A 25,442-nucleotide genomic window follows, 5' to 3' on the forward strand; every position below is an offset into this window, starting at 1 on the left:
ACATATTACAAAACTGAGGTAGAGAAAATTAAGCTAGGCATCACTAAGTGTCCTTTTTTCTTCCACTTCATTTTTGTTTCTTTCATATCCTTTCATAATCACACTTCACAGAACCTATTCATGGAGACACTGCATTTTGAAAGGGGGAAATAAGTTCCAGTGGAATGTTTTGATTTTTGTCTACAGTTAGCTCTCAAGCTTTGATTGCATTAGGGAAAAATAAATGAACTCAAGAGGTGCACCCTGCATCTGATTCCAGGACTCTAAAATTGAGCTCTGCAAAGAAAACACAAAAACAAGCTTAACAAATTGCTTAATGAAATGTCGCGGTCTACCCAGATGAATGAGGCTCTAATTCATCACCTAGTTTTAAATCTTGCTGCCTGTCTACCTCCCTGGCCTCCTGTGAGGTCAAGGGTTGGGAAACGTTAAATGGCTTTAAGCTCTTTAAGAGGAGAGCCAAAGAATTCCTACCAAGTATTAAGTAAATTTGTACTTAGGGGGAAAAAAGAGAGGATGGCTTTTGTAAGATGCTCCCAAGGAAGTTTCCATAATCACTGATTCCTCCTTCTCCTTGGCCCGCTTCTCCTCCCAGCCAAGAGCCTTCCAGCACTCAGCTGGAGGAACACTGTCAAGTGAGATCAGTGTGGTAACCCAAGATGAGGCTCACTTTCTAATCCTCCTGCCATAACAGAGCAGCCTGCAAGTGGATATCAGAGAGAAGAAAAATCTCAAGCTTTAAGTGCATGGGACCGGGGACCAGCGAGGGGGGCAAACACAGCATGTAAATTCAAAAGATCTTCTCGGTATTATCACTGCGGTTTCCATCTACTCTTTTCCCCTTAAACATAACCTTTGTGTATGGCTGTCTCCCCAGGCAAATGGCTGATGACATCTTGCTAATCACACAGAGACCATCCATGCACCCTCTCCCAGGTCTCCCCTCCATCACTGCTAATTCCCTCCCCCCAAAGCTTAGAGTCTTCTGTCAACCAGAACACACTTCATCAATCATCTTCCTCACTCCACCCCTCCTCCCACCTCCCCCGCCTCTGATTATTCAGATCCTTCTGCAGCGTGGACACCCAGACTGACTCAGCCCATCATCGCATCTCCCGTGCCTTCTTTCCCCCACTGCAGTGGTCAGTTCGCATCACTCAGAGATTCACTTGGCTGCATCATCTCTCACCTGAGAATGTTGCCCATGGTCATGAATGTATGGATCTGGACTCAATGACGCTGAGTGTTCACACTTCTTACCCCCACCCCAAGTTGCTAATCACCTTTAAGCATTAGGAAGCCACCTTTCTGTTTTTCAAGAAAATGTCTTGGGAAGCACTGGATTTGTAAAACTCTAATGTATAATTTATACAGTTGTTACTTTTGTTGATGCTATTAATACAAAGAAAATGAAACAAGAGTCATTTCAAATTAACTGACATTATGGCAGAATCAACTCTATATAAGGCAGTGTCTTTTTAGGGCCTCGCCCGCAGCATATGGGAGTTCCCAGGCTAGGGTTAAATTGGAGCTGTAGCCACTGGCCTATGCCACAGCCACAGCAATACCAGAATCAAGCAATACCAGAATACTGTGACCTACACAAGCTCAACGGCAACACAGGATCCTTAACCCACGAGCAAGGCCAGGGATCGAACCTGCATCCTCATGGTTAATAGTCAGCCACAATGGTAATTTCAAGGAAATTATAAGTTAATGGGGACAATTTCGCTCCCTCTACTCTCCCTTCCGTACCATGCTCACACACATGTGCGCGCGCACGCACACACACACACACACACACACACCCCTACTGATACCATTACACAGGCAGGATGTGGGCAAAGAAAACCCTGTGAAGCCCCAGTGAAGAGGAATTAATCATGGATGAAGGAATGATAAGGGAGAACCTTTACTGAAGAAGGAAACATCTGAAATAACCTTGTAAAAATGAGTATGACTTAGAAGACAGGCAGAAGTAGAAGGGGATGGGGAAAGAATTCCAGGCTGGGGGAACTACATGGACAAAGACACCTCAACACCAAGAAGTTGGGAGAATCAGCAAATAATTCAGTGTTGAGAGGAATTGGGAGCTTGGGGAACCAGAAACAGATAAGCCTTCAAGGTAAATTGCAGCCATGTTATAAGAGGGTTGTGAACATCAAGCTGTGGAGTTTGGAATGAATCTCATAAGCATCAGAAACTCTAAAAAGACTGCAAAAGAAGAGAAAGAATTATAGCTGTGTGCCAGAATGAGAAAGAAAAATCAATATGTAAATTCTTATCGAGAAAATGAAATGAGAAATCAGCATTATGAGAGAATCAACATTTTTCCAGGCAGATTTCATTAATATAAAATATAACCTTTAAAACTTCTTTACAGCCCAGAAAAAAGAGAGAGATGGATTGAGATGGGGGAACTAACTACAAGTCTGACTTTTAGATCAAAGTGATTAAATGAGTTCTGTGCTCTGTCTACCTACTCCATTAAATATAAAAAGAATTCTCCACTTTTAGCTCTCCATTAAACCTAAGCATTGTAGATTTGAAGCGGAAAATTTTTAGGATCATTTTATGCAGTGTTTTCACTATTTTTCTTGTTCTAAATTTTTTAAAAATTAATTTAAAAGTAATATATATTAATTCAAACACTGTAAAAATAGATATGATTGAAGTAAAAAGATTCTCCTCGATCCCATCCCTGGTCAATAAGGGGTAAGAGGCTATTTAGCTTTTGTGACCTCAATACATAAAGTAGAAAGGAAATGAACCCTAAAAGAAAAGTCACTTTTCAAGATCCTATAGCCTAAATTAGTTATCTCTATGAATGAAGCAATAGAGAAGTGTCTGCTAATTCAGTGTTTATTTGCCAGGTATTAAGAGTATTCTATAAAAAGTTGACAAATAAATTGAGAGCATGCTGGGCAATTGCTGGGATGAGATAGCCAAGTGAATATATATATACATATATAATTTTGCTCTCTGCAGAAACCCACTAACACTGCTATGAAGGGTTTTTTGGTTTGAGGTTTTTATTTGTTTGTTTGGTTTGTTTTAAGTATATGCACTCAAGAATGGGAGGAAAAACCCTAATATTTTTGGAAGCTGAAAATTAAATGAACAAATAATAAATGCCTTAGCCAACACAAGAAAACTATATCCTAAACCAGCAGCACGGAGCGCAAAGAACCAACTTGATTTTACTTCAGAATCCTTTAAATATTTTGAAATTGGTAGAGTCAGGTACCTCTGGAATTAGAGATGGAAATGAATGTAGTGAAAAACTAATTTTACCCAAAGAAAATTCTGGCCTTTGTCCCAACTCCTGAGTGGTAACCTCTAAACTCAGGGAATTTCCTAAGTGATAGGATCATGGTGGGCCCCTCACTTGACACCTGATAGTCCACACTAACAAGGTAACACACCTCTAGGAGGCCAGCCACACAGAAAGAACATTCATAGCATTAGAGGGTTAGGGCTTCGGGCAATCAATCATGCCTAAGTCATGAAGCCCCAATAAGGTCTACGGACACTGAAGCTCAAGCAAACTTTCCACACATCAAGGACAAGAGGGTAATGCATCCCTAAGAACATGAAAGCTTTGTGTTTGCAAACGTCTCAGTCACAGGTTCCGCCCTATGTGTTTCCTCCTTTGGCTGGCTCTGATTTATATCCTTTTGGTATAAGAAAACTACAGTCATAGTTACAGCACTTTCCTGAGTTCTGTGAGTTGATCTATCAAATTATCAAAACTGAAGGAGTCTGTGAGACCCTCCAAATTTATCATTAGCTGATGTGAGGAAAGTCCTGGAGACCCCTGGACTTACGGCTGGTATCAGAAGTCTCTGACAAATGAGGCAGCTTGGAGGACTGTACAACATAACCTCAAGTTTGGCCTAACTGGGTAAAGGGGTAATGATATGTTGAGAAGATTAATTCTGATCAAAAAAACATTTAGTACTCCAGGTCTTCCCTTATTCTGTGTTGCTGGGTAGTTGCTTCCACTCCAATTCTGGAAGAAGACTAGAGGTTTATTGTCCAGAAAGAATTAATCAAAAGGTCTCTGGACATAGGGACACTGGGCATTGTTGAGGATAGCAGTACCATGAAAATAGGGAATTAAGATGGGCATTCTCAGTGCTCAGAAGACTCTGAGTGCTCAGAATTCTGAGTGCTCAAAAGTGTTCATTCTGAGACTCTTGCTCCTCTTCCCCAACTGGACTCTCCAAAGCCTTTACCCTCCAGTTAGGAGAATAGAGATTCCCCCTCTCAAGGAGATATGATCATTCTAAGACATAATGCTAAAATCTAGCATATCCAGATCACCCTACAATGACATTCAGTCAATAGGCCACCCTCACGCTCGGAGCATTCAATCAGCTTTCCAGTCTTCTACTCCTAAATATTAGGCAGTCAAGGATTAGCAGAGATTAAGGAAAAACTCTAATTTGGATAACAGTCTCAAAGCAAGCAAACAAAAAACCTCAACCTGGAGGAAACAGATTATGAGAGGAAAAAATGATTTTGGTGAAGAAGATGCCAACTAAAAATTGGCACTCGCCATCTGTCTCTGCAAGGATTAAATCACAAGCCGCTGCAACCCCTGACCTTCAATACCCCTTGAAAGGAGTTCAGAATGGTGATCAGGAATGAGGCACTCTGTGCTCTAGGAAAAACTGGCAGAACAGGCCTTCAGATAGATATTTTCAGAAGATTTTATGAGCCCAACCGTTGCATCTCCTCATATCTAGAAAAGCACTGAAAAGTGCTTCATGGTGACATCTGCTCCTTGTGACTAGCAGTAACCTTCATGAGACCAGGGGCAACCTTCTGTAAAAATACCTGCTTGATTGCATGTATTTCCCCCTTCACCAAAACCACATATATGTTGACCTTTCCCTCCACCCCTTTGGAGCAGTTTCTCAGAGCTCTCTGAAATGCTGCTTCCCAGGATACAGTCCTCAGTTTTCCCCGAAATAAAACTTAACTTAGAACTCTCATATCGTGCATTTTTTCAGTCATCAAAGAAAAATTATCAGAGATATTTTATCCACAAAACAAAAACAGAACTTTACTTTTTAAAAGTAAATATTAATAGACAAAAAAAAATAACATGATAGCAGAAAGGGAAATCTCAGTACAACGGCTGAAAATAAAGTTGAGGAAATCTCACAAAAAGTAAAGCAAAAAGATAAATAGAAATTGGGAGAGAAATATAGTTAGTGACCAATCCAGGAGGTCTAACATCTTGAGAATAGGAGTTCTTGAAGGCAAAAGTAAAGAGAAGGGAAAATATCATTAATGAAGTTTTTTAAGAAAATGAAGGACATGAGTCTCTAGATTAAAAAGGGCTACCTAGTGTAAGAAAATTGACATATCTCATGGGACTTTATTTGAAATCCCAGAATATTAAGGAAAATAAGATTTGGGTTAGAGGTAGAGGCATATACAAAGAATTATAAATTAGATTGCTTTGGATTTCTCAACAGTAACTGTGATAGTATGAATTACCATAAAAGTATATATTTGGTTTTTGTCTCCTCATTTCTGTCACAGAGCTCCTAAAACTCTTGTAATGTCCTAAGCAAAAGAGCAATGAGAGTATCTTTTGTTATAGTATTTAGGTCTTTTGTCCTCAGTTACTGAAATAGCTCCAGAGCCATAATGGGGAAAGGAGTGTCTTGTTTACAGCAAGCCCCTCTCAACTACACCTGAGTTTAGGTTAATGGGGTGGCTTTTGGAAAGGATGGGGGCTGGTTGCCAGAGAAACCAATCACAGCTAGAGGGCTGGAAATTTTGGTCCCACCCCAACCTCTGGGGAGGAGAAAGGGGCTGGAGGCTGAATCAATCACCAATGCTACTGACTTAATTAATCATGCCTATGCAATAAAGCCTCCATAAAAAACCAAAAGGACAGAGTTTGGAGAGCCTCCACGTTGGTGAACAAGAATCCACACAGTGGGTAGGTGATGCACCCCAAACACCAGAGAGAAAGAAGCTCCTGTGCTCCAGACCCTTCTGGACACTGCCCTATGTATCTCTTCATCCGGCTGTTCATTTGTATCCTTTAATATCCTTTTAAACAAACTGGTAATCTAGTAAGGAAACTGTTTTCCACAGTTCTGTGAGTAGTTCTAGCATATTAGGTGAACCTGAGGAGGGGATCGTGGCAAGCAGAGGAGGAAATTGATTTGCAGCCATTCAGTCAGATGCACAGGAAACCACCTGGATTTGCAATTGGCACCTGAAGTTGGTAGGGGGAGGGGGATACTTGTGGGACTGAGCCCTTAATACATGGGATCTGACACTATTTTCAGGCAGACAGCGTCAAAATTGTGTTAAATTATAGCACATCTAGCTGGTATCATTGAATTGCTTGGTATGGGAAAAACCACCACACATTTGGTGATCAGAAATGCCAAAAGGAAAGAATATTGAGAGCAGAAGAGGGTGTTTTCCCATATGTTGGAACTAGAACATAGAAAGCTAGAAGACAACTGTTTTCCTAAGAAGGAAAACAAGCTCTAGCATATAATTGCCTACTGAGAAAAGGACAGTTTGATAAATAACCAAATGTGAGGAGAGAACAAGAGACTATTTTCCAGGCATTTAAGTTCACAAAAAAAGCAACCTCCCACACACTTTTTTCAAGAGATACCAGAGAAAGAGGAATGGGATGCAGAAAACAGACAACCTAGCACCCCAGAGTGATGAGGAAGAGAAATCTCAGGGTGCCAGCTACGTACTAGCACAAGGAAGGCATCCAGTCCAGATTGGAACAGGTCAGAAGGCTCCCAGAAAGACTCTTCAAAACAGATGACACTGAAAGAAAACCTGATGTGAATGAATACACTTAGAAAAGATTTACTGATCTAGTGGAGAACTGGGGGTTATATTAGAGATAAACACATATGAAACTAAGCAAAAAAACAACCATAAACTCCAGGAAAAAATTAATAGGTACATAAAAATAGAAGAATCATATCATTCTATGTGGTTTAGCTTTAAAAAAATGCATTTACATATTCTTACTATAGACACTAAATGTTGGTATAATCCAAATCACAGCATGATTTCACAGGAAGGACTGGAGGGTAGGAACAGTGTGTGTGCACTCACATGAATGAGTGCCTGTGTGAGAGAAAGTATGCAAGAGAGATATGGGATAAGGGAACAAGCCAAATAAATTCTCATGTTTCACAGTGAGAAGTCAATAGATGAAAATAAGAGAAAAATACTCGGGAAGCAGCTCTGCACCATTCTATTGTTTTAGTTAAGATGGAGGTGGTTACCAAAAGAATCATTTAAAAAATGAAAAATGGTTGCCTCTGGAGATTAAGAAATGGAAAGGAAAGTCTGGGGACCAATGTCTGTCTTAAATGTTCAAACCACTTGACTTAAGTATTTGTATGTAAACATAAAACTTAAAAATATCTAGATTTAAAAAATGAAAGACGGAGTTTCTTGATGGCCTAGAGGTTAAGGGTTAGGTGTTGTCATTGCCGAAGCACTTCCATCCCTGGACTAGAAATTTCCGCATGCCAAAGGTGTGGCCATAAAAAGAAAAAAGTTTATTAATTGCAGGACAGGGCTTTAATACTCTCAGGTACACTGAGAACATCTGCATAGGGAGCAGGAATATAGGGTGCATTAGTTGTCAATCTTATTCGACTATGAAAATAATTACTTTTTTTGAGTAGAGAATGTCACAGACTGGAAGGGACACCTAGTTAAAATGCTAAGTTTAAAACTACCTATCTGCCTGTTAAAACACCATATTTTAAAGTATAAAATGCTTACTGTGATCAATTCAATAATGTTTTATTTGTCTCAAATAATTCCTTAAAGAAATAGGTGCTTCCTATGAACTAAATCTGATCTTGTGATGAAAGCCACAGGTGATTAAGTGATCTGATTGAAGGTGAGGTGGTTTCATTATTTGTCCCACAAGAAGATATGTTCTGGAATGAATAACTTTTTTTTTCTGAAGGCAACTGAATCAGACTGAAATATGAAATTATGAACTTAAAGTCCTTCAAGTAATATTACATTTGTTTTTACTGTTCAAGCTGTAATATGAGAACACATCAAATAACTACCCACACTGCTGTCCTTTCATAAATAGAAGGCATTTTATGGGTGATGAACTCTCATTAAGAGCAAGATTTTCAAAAGCATTATTTCCCACTCACCATTATTTCCAAATCACCCTAACCTCCCGGACATGCAAAAAAGATTTTCTTCAGAAGATTCTGATATCAGATTTAAAAACACTATTGGAGACAGGCTCTTAATAGCCAAAGGTCTGATCTGATCAGAGACCCTCCGAATGTTCTTTGGTACAAAATAATAATTAAAGATATGGTATTATATCTGCTTTTCAAAGAAACAAGTTTTTCATTGGTTTTGCTTAAAATGAATCAAGCTCATCAAATACTGTCAAGCATTTCTGCCCATCTAGTCATCTTATCTAAATTGAAGGTGGGCATCTGATAAAGTACAAATTGGTGTTTTAAAAAATAATTCCTAGAACAAGTAGAAGTTCTATATTATGGACCTGCAAAGAAAAATAAAATATATATTTTCCAGTGAAAAGCAGACAGTACAAGCCCATATTTATTTTTGTTCTGTGTATGCTGACAGATGAAAACAGCATGGGCCATGGACCAGCTTAGCATAAATTCATGAATTTTTGTCTTTTTCTTAATAAACTACTTATTATTCTCTTGCTTAAGGAAATAAATAGCCATAATAGAAAGTGCTGAGTAAGAGCTACTGACTTAAAAGCCTCTAAAAAGAAATTAGCATATCCTTCTTCAACCCTAGAAAATTAGATCGAATATTACCAGACGCTTTGCCAGATCTTCCTTTCAGTAGAGAGAAAAAAAATATTCCGTATTTTTAAAATGTAAATGCTCCTCTAAATCATGTTTCAAGAAACCCCTACTCCCTCTCCTCTGCTGTAAGACAGCTAAAGTCTAAGCTGAAAGCCAAAACCCTCCAGCCATTAGATTTTATCACTTACCACTAACCAGGTCTAGCTGTGGTGTGGGAGAGAGCAGCAGTTTCCCAGAGAGGTCATCATTGCTGAGCCCTTCACTTCTTGCTCTCCTGAGCCTGAGATACTTTATCATCAAGGGCAGGAGTACCTGGCAGGCATCCAAGAATGATCCAGATGCTTTAAAGCTGACTAAGCTTTTTATTTTAATTTTTCATATCTTTCTTAGCAACAGTTACAACTGATATGACACTCGGAAAGAGTTGCTCCTTTTCCAATAAGCTCAGGATATCATCCATTTATAATTTTTCAATTAGTGCTTCATAATCATATCATACATCACATGACACAGCTATTTTGGGTCTTACTTAGTCATTTACAGTCAAATACAAATGAACCTCAGACAAATTCTGCTTGTCATAGCTTCTATTCATTGTGCCCTTTGCCCCGATCTCCTCATCAGTAATAGTTCCATATGATTCATTCATTTGGATACTCAATGTCCTTTAAACAAATTTATTCAACATGAAAAGTTATTTCATATGATTGAAAATGAACAATCATTTCATTAATATGCAGCTGACAATTTTTAAAATGAGAATATTTGGAATGATCATTTAGTTAAACTAGAGTCCGTGACATAAGAGTTTCATTTTACTTCATTTTTGAACATTATGTAAAAAAAACAGCTGAGAAAATATATTTTTCTTTGCTTCCACCATAATGTGCAAAATAACAGGAAGAAAACAGATTTAGAGAGATTTATAAGGAAACAGAGGAATATTTTGGCCTGATGGTTTTATGTACAACATTGATTAACAAAAACAAAGGTATTTAATGAGCATCTCATTTTGTACAACACTTTCCTGGGTGCTGGGGAAGACAAGTGAATCAACACTTGTTGACCCTTCACCTTCCAGAAACTTCAGGTCCAGGAAAGGAAGAACAAGTAGCTTCTATGTGTACTTACTTCTCAACCGAACTATAAAGAGAGAAAAGTTGATAGGGTGGAGAAACAGGGATCTTGAACATAAAAAGTCTCTGTATCTTTTAATGAGCTTTATTGAGATAAAACTGACATGTAAAAAACTGTGTATGCTCAAGTGTACATGATGATTTGATACATAAAAAGAGTCATACTGTGTTAATATTAATGCACAAAGACTATGATGAGTGTCACATTATATAGAGACATGACATGTCATTTAATTTACTTTCAAAGGATGAAAAAGATTATAAACTCCTTAAAAGCAGGAATTATGACACAGTTTTGCATTCTACATATTGTCTCACTCAGACCCTTCTGCATAGCAGGCATGTGATAAACATGCATTGAAAATATGAGTGAGTCAGGGAGGGAGAGTTTGAGTACAGGAATGATTCAGCTAGTGAGGAAATAAAGGCTTTATATGAATAAGCTGGTAGACAATTGTGCCTCATTTGCTACATTTTAAGTAAGTGGCTATTAAATAGCTAAAAGATTAAAAAAAAAATCCAGAGATGCTGAAAGTAATATTGGCAAATGTTTCATTTTACTTTTGTTTTTTAGTAGCAGGAGAAACTTTTGAGGGAGTACTCAATCCAGACCTTATGTCACAAAAATCAAAATAATAAACCTCTTTCCTTACCAAGGGTGGGGGGCGGGGGGGGGAGCTATTTCTGGTATTTCTCCTGGTATAGGCAGGCAAATGGAGCAGTCAGTATTACAGAAAACATAGTGGAAAAGAAAAAATTATTTTGTATTTCTGGTGGCGATAAGAAGTCAAATGCTCTCATTAGCCTCTGCTCCCTCTCAAAATCCCACAAAAAATATCCCTAAAGGAATATTTTAAAAACAAGGAGAAGAAAGAGAGATAATAATGGCAAGTGAATATTAGAAACAAGAAAACAAATGGCCAAGAAGTAACTGACTTAAACAGATCTAGAGGCTAAATCTAGCAGTGAGGAAACAGCCAACTCCATTTATATTTGGAGCCCCTCAGATACCCCAGAATTGATGACATCTTGTTCCCCTGGACATGGGGAGAAGTGAGCCTAAATGTAGGATAACTGCCTAAAAGCCAATTTAAGAAGCTGCTAGAACCCCAGATACCCTCCACTGGGAGTCTGCCTCCCTCTTGAGAGAAGTGAATGGAGAGTCTCTGGACTAGAGGATACAAACACAAATGAAGGTGGGATACCACACCCTAAACTGAGGAACTAGGTCAATACATATCTATTGAATGTTCAGATCTCAGCTCTTCTTCCACTCAGAACCCAGAATGCTATCTGCCCAGACTTACCCTCCAGTTAGGAAGCTGGAATCTGATCAGATCTGAAGGAAAGACCTAAAGATATTGTGAGGGAGGCTATTCCATCAATAAATAGCCCAATTCACCCTATAATAGGATTTCTCAACCTTGACACTCCTGACATTTGGGACCAGGTAATTCTTTGTTGTTATGGAGCTGACCTGCACATTGCAGGATGTCCAGATGTCAAAGCACTCCAAGCTTTCCAGTGATGACAATCAGAATGTCTTCAGAAAGCATCAAATGTTCCCTAGAGGCAAAACCACTCCAGGTGGAGAACCTCTGCCTTATAGTGAAGCTCACAGTTGACATGCCCGCCTCCCCACATACCCAGAGCTTCAAATCAGCTTCTTGTTCATTTTGTTTTGTTTAAAATTCTGGCCACACCTATAGCATGTGAAAGTTCCTGGGCCAGGGATCAAACCCAGGAAACAGGTGTAAACAGAGTCACAGAAGTGACAACACCAGATCTTTAACCCACTGAGCCATGAGGGAACTCCCAGATCAGCTTCTGAAACATTAACTGGAACTATATATGGGTGCATATAGATACACCTGTAATCTTTGCTCGAATTAATTAACCATTTAGGAAGCATAGTGTGGTTTAGTTCTCCTTAACTAAAACTATTTTATTCTTTATAAGATCTAAACTTTAAAAAAAAAAAAAAACTTTTTAAAAATATAGGATCCAGCATTGTCACAGCTGCAATATAGGTCACAAGTGCAGCCTGGATCTGATCTCTGGCCCAGGAACTCCATATGCTGTGGGACAGCCAAAAAAGAAAAAAAAAATCTACAGTTAAAAGTTTCTCCTCAAAATTTAAAAGTTAAAAAAAAAAAAACTACTAACAACTTCTACCTATGGGAAATGAACTGAGGTTTACCTTATAAAATTCTAAATAGCTTGTTCCTTCTTACTCAAGGAACATTTATTACCTTAATCATCATCATCTTCTTCTAAAAATATCATCATTTAATGTGAGAAAGAAGAATGTGCACATGTATGTGTGACTGAGTCACCTTGCTGTGCAGTAGAAAATTGACAGAACACTGCAAATCAGGTATAATGGAAAAAATAAAAAAATATTATAAAAAAACAAAAAATAACAAATAAAAATAAAAATATTACCATCCACAATCAAGAAAGGTAGGTAAGTCTAGTATATTCTCCTGAGGACACCTCTAAGTTTCTGGCCTTTAAGAGATGTGCATCTAACATCAGTTTGAACATGTGGAATTTTATTACCTTTCACACCATTAACTACTTTTAATGTCAGTTTCAAATTAAAGGAGGAAGAAGATCTTTGCTATTTTGCTATATCAATATGTGAAGGACATTTTGCATGTGAGAAAAACTCTTTTATGTGAACCATACAATTTCAAAGTAGAAAGGAACCTCAGGAGCCATCAGTCAAACTCTCATCCCAGGAAGGAATCGCCACATCAAGATTCCTGGAACATGATCAAGGATAAAAAGCTGCTATTTTTCTTTTCTTTCTTTTTTTTTTTTAAGATGGTTCAGTTGTGAATCAAGTAGAAAGCTACCCAAATCTGCTTTTATAACTTTCACCCATTGGTTTCGCCTTTAAAGAATAAAAGTATTTTTCTTCCTCATCTATCAGTTTCAGTCCAAGAATTCTGAGTTTCTTCCTCACCCATGTAGTTTTGCAACCGCCGAATATTCCTAAGTCTCAGCAGTGTCAGGAAATGAAGTATAACAGGTTTCCTGAGACATCTTGACAGAGCACCCATGCCACCAAGAACCTTCCCACCTGCACCTAACTCCTTTCAAATACACCAAAGTCTGGGTAGTTAGTATTTTCAAAAAGGAAAGGGCTCTTTGTATAAGATTGGCTATACATAAACTAATCTTGAATGGTTATATCAACGAATCATGCAGCCTTTCACCAGCATCATCCTCTCCATGGACATGAGCCTCCATCCTTTACCAGTACCTATCCACCAAGGACTGATCCTTATCCCTACTCAAAGACCATGAGAGTCAAGGCACAAAGGCCATCTTTCTCCCCTACATATACCTCTTTGGAGATACTTTTTTTCTCAGGGCCGCACCTGCGGCATATGGAAGTTCCCGGGCACAGGGTCCAATCGGAGCTGCGGCTGCTGGTCTGCACCACAGCCACCACAACGCCAGAACTGAGCCATGTCTGTGATAGATACCACAGCTCACAGCAACGCCAGATCCTTAATCCACTGAGCTAGGCCAGGGATTGAACCCGCATCCTCATCCGATACTAGTCGGGTTCTTAACCCACTGAGCCACAAAGGGAACTCCACCTATTTGGAGATAAGTGAAACTACAGCAGAGTGTAGTTAATATCCCTGATTGTGAAAAGAGGCTAAAATCAAGTGACATTCAACTTACTTGTATTCTTAGGAAAAACTGTGCAGCAGATGCCCAAGCTCTTATTCTTATCTTTAGAGAGATTCTCATCTACCCAAGTGAAAAATCAAATGAGCTCCCAACAGCTAAAACCATCACCAAAAACCATCCTGTCTGTTACTCTGAACATGGAAACTTTTTAGTATAAACATCATTGCTAATCTGAGGCCTCTTCCTTTTTCATGATCATCTTTAAGTCTTAGCCCAATTCAAGTCAATCATTTTAAAGTTAAATCTGCAAATGATATAATGACTACTTTCACAAGAAAATGCAACAGTTGAAGACTCACTAAAGTTTTTATTGTACCCTCCAATAGACTTTTGTTCTTTCCCCCTCCTCCTTCCCTGTTCATTTCCACTTGAATAATCTTGGCTTCCATCCAGTCAGTCTCAGAGAGGATGCTGCTCCCCTACCCAATCCCCACTGCTAGCCATGGTGAGCCAAAGACTAATTTTTACTCATGCTGTGGCAGCTCTTCTTTTCTTAGAAGCTCTTTCACCTCCTCTGTGCCACAGTTTGGGGGAGTTACAAGGCCAATGATTTATGCAGGTAGTAGAGATTCCTGACACCACCCAGAAGGAGGCTACTCTTCTGGCACTTTTCTGCACATACCAGACAGTAAATATCATATGCAGTCCAACAAAGGATTCTCTCTAGGACATTGGGGGTGTTTCTGGTGCCTCAGCTCCTAAAAGGCATTAAACCAAATATTTTATCCAGATTCATCCTACCTACCACAATGGAAGCCACAATGGAAGCCTCATTTCCTCCAAGTTGATCTCACAACCCAGAGTCCTAGGAGATTTTGTTTGGTTTTTGTGTTGCTATGGAAGTTGCCATTACTCTGAAGTTACCTGGTACCATTTGTTAGAGAATCTCTAAATCTAAAACAATGGGGTTCCTAGAAAACAGTAGGAAATAAACTGAGAATGAGAGATCATAAAGTAGAACAAAGGAAGAAGTAGAGAAACGCTGAGAGGATCTCAAACCACCTCACTGGGAGTTCCCTTTGTAGCTCAGCAGGTTAAGAACCCGACTAGTATCCATGAGCGTGTGGGTTTGATCCCTGGCCTTGCTCAGTGGGTTAAGGATCTGGTGTTGACGTGAGCTGTGATATAGGTCAAAGACACAGCTCGGATCCTGCGTTGCAGTGTCTGTGTCATAGGCCATCAGCTACAGCTCTGATTTGACCCCCAGCCTGGGAACTTCTATATGCCGAAGGTGTGGCCCTAAAAAGAAAAAAGAAAGAGAGAAAGAGAGAAAGAAGGAAAGGAAGGAGGAAGGAAGGAAGGAAGGAAGGAAGGAAGGAAGGAAGGAAACATTTTTCAAACCACCCCACGGACGTGCAGTGATTATTTAGTTTTTGTTGCAGATTAGGCCTGGCCAGGTGGGTTCAGCCTCTGCTCCCACCCTCTGTGCCCTGTGGCGGCTGAGGCTCTACTCTATGCCTGTGTGGGGATCTTCTCATACAGAGTTGAACTGGCAAACTGATGTTGCCCAGGCCCCAAAACAGGATGGTTTGTCTAATTCTCTGAACATAAACTTGGCAGGAGGTTCTGTGAGTTACCAAGCAACTGAACATCTGACATGAAGCCTTTAACAACCTTTCCATAGATTACTCAAAGTTCCCAGAACAAATTCATGTCTGGTCCAATGAAAAAAGAAGAAGGAAAGAGAGGTAGCCAAGGGAGCAGGGAGGGGGGTAGAGAGAAAGCCAAGAGAGCAAAAGCAAACAGCATGTCCTTGGGTCTTTTAGAAGCAAAAAGAGGAAGGCAGATATACAGGAGGCCCTTGGGTGAAGAATGGAGACTCCCAGAGAAGGAGGACACGCATATAGGACGGTTCAAATCGATTCCTGAATAGCACTTCCCCAAAGCTCTAGGAAGCGGTCTTGCAGCCAAAAGAGGTTTTCGTTTGTTATACAGAATCATGGATCTTTCCTTCATTTTGTTCTAATCATTCCACTCAGCCACTCACCTCAAGTACACAGCTGTCACAAAACCTGTAATAGGAGGCTAACCTGCCTGACAATGTCATGTAGACACACAAGGAGTAGAAAACCAACAGGAGAGAAATACCAAGGATGTAAGGGTTTGCTACCTCTGGCTTAGAAAGCTCTCAATTCATAACTTAATATCCTGGGCAAGATGGCTTCCTGCTGCCCCTCTGGATCCTCCTCCTACCCTGCTCCCTCTTGTAGGCAATAAGGGGATGAAGTGTTTGAGGAGAATTTGAAAATAAGAATAAACCAACTGAAAGTCAATCAGCATTTTATTTAACACATGGCTAAACTTGTAAATCCAAGAACCGCTACAGCTTTAATAATACACTAAGAATTTCCATCGTGGTGCAGCAGAAACAAATCTGACTAGGAACCATGAGGTTTCGGGTTCAATCCCTTGTCTCACTGAGAGGGTTAAGGATCCCGAGTTGTTGTAGCTGTGCTGTAGGCTGGCATCTGTAGCTCCTGATTCAACCCCTAGCCTGGGAACCTCCACATGCCTTGGGTGCAGCCCAAAAAAGCAAAATAATAGTAGTAATAATAATTATAATACATTAGATATGTTAATTCAAACAGCTTCCAGTCAGACTGTCAGACACACAGAGACTGGCTAGCAGCTTCCCTTCCCAGAGTAAGTTCTAGGGGCCAGAATCAGTGGTGCCTGCTACAATTCTTGCCCCCAGCCCTTCCCCTACCCCTCATGCCATGTATTACACATCTCTCATTTAAACAGTAGATTAGAAAAAGTGATTGTCAAGAAGAAGAACCGAAACTTGAGTTATATTTATTTTGCCATCCTGTGTGATCACATGGAATTTTTAATTTGTGTTTGAAATTTAAAGCAGTAAAACAGATTACTATTGTAATGTTTTGTTTGATAAGTGTAAGCTTAAGACCATACATGAAATATTTTACAGAATTTAAATAACTCTAACATTGTAATTCATCTTTTTAATTGTTGATTATATTTATTATAAAGTGTAATGATGAATTAATAAAGCAAAAATTATGACTGATTATTTATATGACTATTACTGAGAATAATTTTGTCCTATGTGAGCAAGAGTAGGGATATTAAAAATGATCTCTTCTGAGTGTCAAGAACACTAGGTACCATTACCTCTTTGAAGCACATAAACAGCTCCCCTGCTCTCTGGCTTCTGACTGGGTCCTTACAGGACCACTGTGTGGTCAGGAAAGGAGAAGAGTGAGATTGGAGCATTCATCTCTTCCCATCCTTTCAGGCTTGCCCCAGTCTGGCAACATCATTTGACTTATCCCCCAAGCTTTATTGAGATAAAATTAACAAATAAACATTGTATGCATTTAGGGTGCACGACATGTTTTGAAATATGTATACATTGTGAAATAATTCCCCCAATCAAGGAAATTTACCTACTCATCACCTCACATATTTACAATGTCTATGTGTGTGTGTGTGTGTGTGTGTGTGTGGTGATAACATTGAATATCTATATATCTATTGTCTGAGCAACTCTCAAGTACATGGTACAGTATTATTAACTATAGTCACCATGCTATACACCAGATCTTGAAAACTTATTCACCTTGTATAACCGAAACTTTGTTACTTTTCTTTTTTACCTACATCTCCCCATTTCCTCTACCTGCCTGCCCCTGAAAATCCCAGTTTTAGTCTCTTTTTATAGGTAGGGTTTTTTTTAGATACCATACATAAGTAAGATGATACAGTATTTATCTTTCTATGTCTGGCTTATTTCACTTTGTATAATGTCTTCTAGGATCATCCAGGTTATTGCAAATGATAGTATTTCCTTTTTCGTGGCTAAATAATATTCCACTTTGTAATACTTGTAATAGTCCAATATACCACATTTCTATGTCCATTCATCCACGGATGGCCATTTAGGCTGCTTTCATATCTTGACTATTGTTAATAAAGCTGCAGTGACATAGAGGTATGGCTGACTCTCCAAGATAATCATGTCATTCCCTTTAGCTATATATCAGAAGTAGGACTGCTGGATCATATGGTAGTTTTCTCTTTGTTATTTTGGAAAGTTTTTGGGGATTTTGTTTTGTTTTGTCTTGTTTGGCCATGCCCATGGCATGTGGAAATTCCTAGGCCAAAGATTGAACCCGCACCACAACATCAACCCAAGCCACCATAGTGACCAGTGTTCGATTCTTAACCCACTGCACCACAAGGGAACTTGTCTCCTTAGGTTTTTTTGTTTTTTTAATGAACCTCTGCACTGCCTTCCATAATGGCTATACCAGTTTACATTCACACCATCCTCTGACTTTGGCCAGAGTTCAGAGCTCCTATCAGAGACCTTCTCCACATAGCTGGGTTTCAACATTCATCCTCATTCTCATTCCCACTCCCTCCACATACACACCCACCCATGTCTTCCTCTCCCTCTCTCTTGGCCTCTCCCTCTGTCTCTCCCTCCCTATAATCATTGCTTGCTCCTCTAGTCTATTCAGACCCGGGATGGACAGGCATAGCTCTCATCCCTTAGTAGCCTGAGGATACTACACTATCCCTTATCATTTCCCTATACCCCACCCATGCCTTTATAAATTTAGTTTTACTTAAATTCTCTGAAAATTACCCAGTTTGTGGGAATAACTGTTTCCTGCTAAGACTCTGACTAATATATATTCTTACTCCTCATAATCCCAACTTCCATCCCAACTCTTCATTATCATAGACCTCAAAGAGAAATTCTTCTCCCCCATAAACATATATATTCAAATTCCATGGGTTCTTAGGATCCTGGGAATGGAGAGGCTGATATTAATTGTTTAATTGGAGTTTCAATATTCAGGGAAAAGTACATGTGCACTTAGCTGAGGAATCACTGCAGCACAGCCTCTATGTATCACCTCCCTTCTCAAATGTTTGCCTGTCACCTCATAAAAACAGTATTGAACAAATTGCCTCATTTAGCACAAGCCCTACCTCCACAAAAACCACTTTATTATTTTTCTGTATCTCCTAAAAGTGAGAACTAAGAACTCACCAGTCATACCATCTGTGAAAATTATACACCCTGAGATTAATCAAAACCTTTCACCATTATAAAAGGGCTGATCTTAAAGCTAAAGGAAAAAATTAATTCTAGGCAGTACTGACTTTAATCTGCCTGCATGCTCTGCATTTCATTTCATCTTTTTCCAAGTTAACAACAACTACAATCACAACTAAAAGACTCCACTGAAATTTAGAATGAAAAAATATTCTTGTTAATTTTCAAAAACAAATTATGGGAGCAAAGGTGCATTCATTGAAATTTAAAAGATCCTTATTCTCAGTCCTTGTCATGTTTAAAATGACTTTAATACTCTCATAGTGTGAGGACTTGACCTCAGAGTATCAAGAAAACTCAAGCAAGAAAACAGGGAATTATATCTAGTAAAGAGTAAAACTACATGATTTCTGCAAAGCAATCTGACTCTAATGTGATTATTCAGGAGAGAATTTGGTGGTGGAAAGGGCCACTGAAGAAACAATTACCACAACTAATCTGCATTGATGAAAACCAGTGATAGAGTTGAAAAACAACAATAGCAATAAGAACAGCTAACACATCATGCTTACTGTGTGTGCAAGGCACTGTTTTAAATGCTTCACATGCATCCACTCATTTAATCATCAGAGCAATCCCAGGAATTAGATCTCTATTAACTTTTTTTTTTTTTTTTTGGTCTTTTAAGGCCTCATCCATGGCATATGGAGGTTCCCAGGTTAGGGGTCAAGCCAGAGCTATGGCTACTGACCTACATCACAGTCACAGCAACACGGGATCGGAGCTGAGTCTGCGAGCTACACCACAGCTCATGGCAATGCCAGATCCTTAACCTTCTGAGCTAGACCAAGGATCAAACCTGCTTCCTCATGGATCCTAGTCAGATTCATTCCACTGAGCCACGACAGGAACTCCTAATCTCTATTACTATTCCCATTTTACAGAGGAAGAGACTGAAGTTCAGAGTTTAGGTAATGTGTCCAAGGTCACAGAGCCTAGTAAATGACAGAGCTGGGACTCAAGTGTAGGCCATGTGACTTAGAGCCCACACATCTAATAACCAAGACACATCATTTCTACTGGAACTTGGGAAAACAGTCCTTTTATTGGCATACAATTAAAAAAAATAAAATCAGCTTATCACAACACATGAATTCCATTTAATTTCTGCTCCTCTTTCAGGAACAACAACTAAAAGTGGGGACTGAGGTATCCCAAGAGAATTCTTACTGTCATAACATTTGCCAGTCATGGACATGGCATTAACATCTAGTTTTGTCAGGAGAAAAGAGAATGAATAAAAGAGTTCAATAATTCTCATCATTTAGGAGGGAACCAAGAATTCATTTGTGAATCTGTTGACAGATATGGTCCTTCTCCCCAGAAAAGTTATCTACTTTGCATTCAGTTTCCGGGAGTTTGCAGAAGCCCTGATGCCCATCCATCCATAGGCCCTATCTGAGAAAACTCTCTTCTTAGATGATTTCTGAGTCCACAGTGCTATACACTTCTTCTTCTATTTTTTTTTTTTTTAAGAATCAACCAACAAACCACTATTTAATGGGTAAATCCTACATTCAAAGCACTGTGCTGAATTTTGTATGGAAAATATAAGAAAAGATAGTATATAGTCCCTGCCTTCAAAAAGCTGCACAGTCAAGTTTGCAAATAGGACAGGATAAGATAAGAATAGGGTCATTACTTCTCTAGGGACTCAGAGGAAAGAATATGATCTCTAGCTTGGGTTGTCAGGCAAGGCTTTAAAGCAGATTTGGAATATGATGTGGCCTAGAGAAATGATAGGATTGGAGAGTCAGTGAGAAAAAGAATTTGGTATCAGAAAATGATAGAATTCTTCCTTTTAACACTTTCCTGAATTTGTAGGCTAAAAAAAAAATTTACTTTTATGAGAAATATTATATGTTAGCTATAATTATAAGAACCTTATTTTCCTACTAGATCCTGTCCTTCACGCCACTGTATTCCACTGTATTCACCTTGGCCCAGCTATCTGCTTGGAGGACAACACACAAGTGGCAGCCCTTGGCCTTTTCTCTCAGAAGCTAAGTAAATAGTACATCACACTGTTGACCAGGATAAGGATACCTGTCAACAGAAACTGTCTTGAGGCTCTTATCTTATCTCTCTGCATCAGAAGAGCCAACAGATAGAAATTTATTTTGATTTTGAGGTGGCTTTCCATCCCATTAGCAACCCCATGAGCCCCTGCACTTTTCATTCAACTGTCAACAGTCCTTGATGTTCTGAATAAGGAATCGTCCCAAACTAGAATTAAAAAGAAGGGGGGAAAAAAGTCACTGTTCCTTTTCTCAGACTCCACATGGAGGTGCTGAGCTGGTTCAAATCCCTAAAGAGCTCCCTTTTTCTTTTCTTTGCAATCCTGGTCACGATTCGAGATTCAGGCATTTGAATTGCATGTCCTTGATTCTTGCTACAATTCTTTCCAGCAAAAATTCCACACAGGAGGACAGGGTACATTTTAAATTCTGGTAGAATCAATGTTGACTTGATTGGGCAATTCTAGAATTTGGAATTAAAGCCTGAAAGGACACAGATTGTTACTAATTAGCTAGATTTTCCAAAAAAAAATGTATAGAAATAGAATACAAGAAGACATCCAGTAAAACTGTCATCTTCATTCAACCAGAAATGGATGCTGCAGTCCCATGTGTGCAAAGGAGATGCAACTTTGGAGCAGTTGCCTCCTTTCAAGAGATGCATAATTTTGACAGTGTTATGGTATATCCCCAGAGGACTGTGAGGGTGGGAAGGTGAGGTAAAGTGAAGAAGAAAGTACCCCAGAAAATAATAGTTCAAAAACAGAATGAAAGCAGAATTTTCAATGAACTCAAATACGTTGGCACTCTATAGCTGGGGGTGGTGAGAATAAGACCTAACAAATTAATATGATGGCTGCATTACTTAGAATATTTGGTATTGTAAATGATCAGAAAACTGACTCAAACTGTATTTAAAATTGAAGATTTTTTTCCATTTATATAATATCTCACGTAATAAATAACAGGTAAGGTAGTACCTAGCCAACGAGGAGCTATCAGGATTCCAGCTCTGCTGCAATAGGATTCTCCTAGCTCTGCTCTCTACCCTACACTGGCTTCATTCTTGGGATGAAGACAAGATACCTATAGCAGTTCTAGGCATCATGTCTTAACACAGTGGACAGAGGAAAAGCAGGACCAGCTTTTCTTGGGTCTTTTTTGAGGCTTGAGGTAACCTTTCCTGGAAGCTGGCAGCAGACTTCCCCTCACATCTCTTCTGGAAGATTTAGATCACATGCCCCTTCCCAAACCAATCATTGGTGGGAAGAACAGGATTACTGTGAGTGGTTGTCAAAGTGCAGTCCCAAGACCATCATAATACCTGGGAATGATACAGATTATTGGGATCAGCTCCAGACTTACTGAATCGGAATCTCCAGAGTTGTGACACAGCAATCTGTGTTTAATAAGAATTCCAGGTGATTCCGATGCACTTAAATTTGTGAACCATTTCTAGCCACTAGTTTAGACTAGAATGGAATGGGAGTTAGATTTGCAACAACAATGACCAGGACACTGGTCAAGGGATCAGCAATTGAGGCTGACCACAACCATTAAGATGACCAAAGAGTTATATGCAACTAGCATATTTGAATGCTTGCTCTATTCCAACTTTTTTAACCTTTACTATATACCCTTTAACTCTCCACAGCAACTCTATCAACTCAGTCAGGCATTAGTCTCTCCATTTTGCACATGAAGAAATGGAGGCACAGATGACTTAAATTAACTCATCCAATTTTACACACCAAAGTCAAGATTTGAACTTAGGTTCTGATTCAAAATCTAGTTTTCACTTCACTAGTCCAGAGCGAAAAGATATGGGCTGTCCTAGCCCATACCTCTATATCCTAGACTGGCTCTAAAATTCTTTACATTCACATTTAAATAAAGATTGACCAGGGAAATACCCTCAAATCTATGGTCTTTCTTCGGTCCTGAAATTCTGAGGAATTTCCAGGTTGTGAGGCCTCCCTAATGAGGGTTTTGGGGTTTTTTATGGTTTGTTTGCTTGTTTTTTAGGAGGGTTCTTAATTGCTTCTTAAGAGTCCAGAGTCAATCAAGCCAGAAGAGATGGCCCAGAAATACAACAGACAATTCTTTTTCCTCTCAGGAATGGAAAAGGAAACCATCAAAGACCCAAAACAAAGAAAAATTTGAAAAGCAGTTACTTGAGTTCCTGTTACTCTAGAAAGAGGCCATTGCCATTTTCAGTAACAAAGGGGCTTATATGTAAATGACACATGGGGTGGCCACAAAATGAGATGACAGAACTAAGCTTCTTATTTTAAGCTAGGACCCTAGACTATACCCTCTGAGAACAGTTGGACTAGGAAAGAAAATATAGAGGGAGGACAAGAAACCTCCTCTATCTCAGGCTGAACTCTAGGAGAAAAAAATCTCCTCTGGTAATTTCCAACCACAGGCCCATCCCCACATGGATGTGAAATTTGGATTTACACTGGCTACAAACTCAGTAAATCCCAGGTAAAGAAAAGAACATAAAAATTGGTTCCCAGATTGTCACTGTACCCGAGGTCCTGGCTGAAAAAAAATAAAAAGCTCTTTATTTATTTATCAAGTTTTTCTTTTTAAATCAAAGTATAATTTATTTACAAAGTTGTGTTAGTTTTAGGAATACGGCAAAGTGATTCAGTTTTACATATATATTGAGTATAGTCTCCTGTGCTATACAGTAAGTCCTTATTGGTCATATATTTTATATGTAGTAGTGTGTATATGTTAATCCCAACCTTCTAATTTATCCCTCCCCTCCTTTCCCCTTTGGTAACGATAAATTTGTTTTCTATGTCTGTGGGTGTATTTCTGCTTTGTATATAACTTTATTTGTATCATTTTGGGGGGGATTCCACATATAAGTGATATCATATGATATTTGTTTTTCTCTGGCTTACTTCACTTAATATGATAATCTCTAGGTCCATCTATGTTGCTGCAAATGGCATCACTACATTCTTTTTTATGGCTAAGTAATACTCTATTGTATAAATGTACTATATCTTCTTTATTCATTCCTCTGCCAATATATATTTAGGTTGTTTCCATGTCTTGGTTATTGTAAATAGTGCAGCTATGAACACTGGCATGTATATACTTTTGAATTATGGGTTTCTCTAGCTGTATGTCCATGAGGGATTACAGGATCATACGATAGTTCTATTTTTAGTTTTTTCAGGACCCTCCATACTGTTCTCCATAGCAGTTGTATCAATTTACATTCCCATCAACAGTGTAGGAAGATTCCTTTTTCTCCATGCCCTCCAGTAAGCCTCTTTGTAAAGATGCATCCTCATCTCAGGTGACACAGAGTTCTCATAGACAACAAGAGCTCACAACCCTAAATATCAAAACATGAAGGAACATGTCACTATGGCCAAAAATCAGCAGAAACAATATGAACTTCACATAATAGAATTATCAGGACAGGTGTTAAATTATATTTAAAAGTAAAAGAAATAAAAATATAAGAAAGGAACAAGATATTATCAAAAAATAAAAGAACCAACAAGAATTGAAAAAGATGCACCATAAGGAAATTTCCAAATTCTATCATTCTTAACAAATGTATGACCTCTTTGAGAAATCATCCTGAATTGCAGTTGAAGTTGTCAGAGAAGCTAGGGAAACTTAAAGTTGATCTCATTGCTCCATAAAGCATTTTGTAACTTGAGGATCTACACAGAGAATCATCGGAATACCCTGCTTTAAGTGATATCCAATGCCTACCTTGAGAGATCTGTCCAAATGCAGAAATTTGTCCCTGTCCCCTGCTGTGACACAGCAAACGGTTAAATTTTGGGTGAAGATGTTTGGGCGAATACAGAGGGAATGTCTAATGGAAAACTTTGTGAAATCTCTTGCTCTGCAGAACTTCTTTACTATAGTTTAACCTTTCAGCTTAATACTTAGATTTATGGTATTTCACAACTAAGGTCAACATTTCAGAAAGTACCATAATTAAACACAAACTTCTTTTTATCTGAGTGAGTCTCCTTTATCAAACTTATTATTGCTGTTGCTCTGACTCCCTAAATGAGGAGCATTTCCTTTAAAGTTTATTTCAAACTTTAATGTGTATAAATATAAGGGGGAAAATGCAAGTTTCAGAGTACCATCAATGCGAACCAAATAAAAATTCAATTCCATTGCTGGAGGAATGCTGCTGTGAAGGCCTGCATTGTAGTAATCATCACAAATGTCCTGATTCACAGGGACTGCCACACCCCTTCTGGGGGCTAGACCTAGCAGAAGCCTGAAACCATGGGAGAGGCCTGTGTATAGCAAGTGGATAGCTGAGAAGCCTGGGGATTGCATCAGACCATGCTTATCAAATTTGACATTTCTGTCTCAATCCATTCCTGGCTGAGGGAAAGGCTGCTCCTTCACATTCCTCTCTACATTTCCAGAATGTGTGAATCACTTGGCAAAAGAACTGCAAACACCTGGTCTAAGCAGAGGCTTGGAGGCAGCAGTGACTCCCCTCCACTCCCATCTCCCCCCTCCGGCAACCCCCACCAGGGAAAAGGCCTCAGCCTGCTGGCCTCCAATTTCCTTCCACCCCAGGAGAGCCCTCACTGTATGTGGGACCACCATTTGCTGCTTGGAAAGAAACCAGAGAGATACTCCT

General features: G+C 39.1%; 1 protein-coding gene across 11 annotated transcripts in view; it reads right to left on the minus strand.

Annotated features, from left to right (window-relative positions):
• AKAP6 (A-kinase anchoring protein 6) overlaps window positions 1-25,442 on the minus strand; it is a 548,607-nt gene that overhangs the window by 372,707 nt on the left and 150,458 nt on the right. For 2 of the 11 annotated variants that reach the window (XM_021099871.1, XM_021099865.1), the window contains one exon: window positions 9,026-9,149. The exons of 8 other annotated variants lie outside the window; for them this stretch is intronic. The gene's annotated coding sequence lies outside the window, so the exon portion shown is untranslated. Of the gene's footprint in view, window positions 1-6,746; window positions 8,480-9,025; window positions 9,150-25,442 lie in introns of those variants that run through there. One more of the 11 variants, XM_021099867.1, reaches the window with a different exon arrangement.

This window comes from Sus scrofa, chromosome 7 (assembly GCF_000003025.6).
Source record: "Sus scrofa isolate TJ Tabasco breed Duroc chromosome 7, Sscrofa11.1, whole genome shotgun sequence".
In the NCBI taxonomy this organism is placed as follows: Eukaryota; Metazoa; Chordata; class Mammalia; order Artiodactyla; family Suidae; genus Sus; species Sus scrofa.